The sequence below is a fragment of the Rutidosis leptorrhynchoides genome, chromosome 2, assembly GCF_046630445.1.
Source record: "Rutidosis leptorrhynchoides isolate AG116_Rl617_1_P2 chromosome 2, CSIRO_AGI_Rlap_v1, whole genome shotgun sequence".
Classification (NCBI taxonomy): Eukaryota; Viridiplantae; Streptophyta; class Magnoliopsida; order Asterales; family Asteraceae; genus Rutidosis; species Rutidosis leptorrhynchoides.
This window is the reverse complement of record NC_092334.1, coordinates 279,251,706-279,254,297: the sequence shown is the minus strand read 5'-3', so window position 1 is coordinate 279,254,297 and position 2,592 is coordinate 279,251,706.

The following is a 2,592-nucleotide window of genomic DNA, read 5'->3' as shown; positions in this document are numbered from 1 at the left end:
CATCGAACTTAAAACCCACATATTAGGTATCGTCAACATCGAACTTTAAGCCCTCATCGGATGTCACTACAATAGTGGTATGGCTTCGTCAACATCAAACTTTAAATCCATACATGAGGTATCGTCAACATCAAACTTTAACCCTCATCAACAAAAAATATACTCTAGGATATGGTATCGTCAACATCGAACTTTAACCCATAACCCACAAGTAAATAAATCATATACATACATATATAATTATTCCACTCACCTTATCATGTCGGTGACGATTAAACACTTCTGTAAGCTTCAAAGCAAAGTACCTAATACATTAAGTACCCAATCAACATAAAAACTATTTGGACTAACCACCAACACTTAACTCTTATGCATTTAATGACTTTCTTGCATTAAATGACCCATTTACACCAAAACTGCCCATTCAAGGCCAAGACTCATCATTAATCACTAAATGCTAGTGATTAAAATCCATTAACACCAACTAACACAATTTAGGGTATTTCCATACCCATCTTGCCCAACTAGGTTAACCATTACCTATTTGACCCATTTTAACATCAAGACTCATGATTTGGTCAAACTTGATTTCATTTGCAAAACCTTTCACTAACACATAAGTGTGTTAGTGATTAATCAACACAATTAATTCTATTAACACCAAATTACATGACCAAACCCTAGATCACAACCCTTAGTGTTTCCTAACATCAATTTAACCCAAATTCACCCATTTAGCCTCCAAAATGGGTCTCACAATGTAGCGACCCGACAAAATCGTCATTGACGGCGTCATTAACTTAGGTCCCGTTGCATGGTCATAGTACCTAAATGAGACACGTTTGACCCAAATTATGTCGCATTCATTTGAAATGCACATGGCTTACAAAGTTTATTTTACCCAACGATTCGACAACAAGTTTAAGTTTACAAAAGTAGTGAAGTATAAATTAAATAACTTGCGACATAATTAGTTGAAAATCACGGTTGCTATAAATAGCGTAAGTATGTATGTATGCTTGAGTCGAAGCAAGTAATCAGAGTGTATGCATGTATGCTTGACCCCAAGCAAGTATGAGTGTACGCGGAAGCATGTATCAAATAGCCATTCATGAACCTGAGAAACATATAGAAAAATGTCAACGACAAACGTTGGTGAAATCATAGGTGTTTGTAAATGTTGTTTTTGAACCACAAGATTTTGTATAGTTGATTATCCAAATCGTTTGCATTCCAAAAGTATGTTCGCGAGCACCCAATTATCAAGACTTAACTGTTTTGCACCCTGTTGCGTAGTGTTAGAACATACACTAAACCCGAAAATATATTTCATCCGCTAACGGTAGCGAACCATTCGAATGAGGCTCGTCAAGCCCATGTGATCACATAATATAAGTTCTCGCTTACACCCTGCAAGTGTAACTAATGATAATCGAATTGAGGCTTTTTGTTCAAACTCGCTGTGGAATGTTTGTTTCTTCGTACTTGTGTTCAAAGCATAAAAATATGTAGTATAAAACTGTATATGTTTCTCATCCCATGATTTAAAGTATAAATGTTGTTGAAAGATGGGACTATGGTCTCACCTCGAGTGCACGAGTATAAATTTACTTCACAAAGTAAACGTGTGCATGAAAGTTGTTTAGCCTTGACCTAATCAAGTAAGTTGTATCAATTAACCGGTTATGACACATTGTCGGGCGAAATGTGTTCAATTAGTCCTATGGCTCGTTACGACTCGATAATATATCATGTGAGTCACGTTGTCAAGTTTCATGCAAGATACAAGTATGAAAGCACGTTAGAACGATTGCATAAGTATTCGGCTAAGTTTGATCAAAAGTCAACTTTGGCTGAGTCAAAGTCAACGTAAAAGTCAACTCGTTTGAAATTTCCCGTTCATATTGATTATAAACGTTCCATATTAATTGATTTCGTCGCGAGGTTTTGACCTCTATATGAGACGTTTTTCAAAGACTGCATTCATTTTTAAATCAACCATAACCTTTATTTTATCTATAAAGGTTTAAAAAGCATTACGTAGATTATCAAATAATGATAATCTAAAATATACCGTTTACACACGACCATTACATAATGGTTTACAATAAGAATATATTACATCAAAAATAAGTTTCTTGAATGCAGTTTTTACATAATATCATACAAGCATGGACTCCAAATCTTGTCCTTATTTTAATATGCAACAGCGGAAGCTCTTAATAATCACCTAAGAATAAACATGCTTAAAACGTCAACAAAAATGTTGGTGAGTTATAGGTTTAACCTATATATTATCAAATCATAATAATAGACCACAAGATTTCATATTTCAATATACATCCCATACATAGAGATAAAAATCATTCATATGGTGAACACCTGGTAACCGACATTAACAAGATGCATATAAGAATATCCCCTATCATTCCGAGAAATTCTTCGGACATGATAAAAACGAATTCGAAGTACTAAAGCATCCTGTACTTTGGATGGGGTTCGTTAGGCCCAATAGATCTATCTTTAGGATTCGCGTCAATTAGTAGATCGGTTTACTAATTCTTAGGCTACCAAGCAAAAGGGGCATATTCG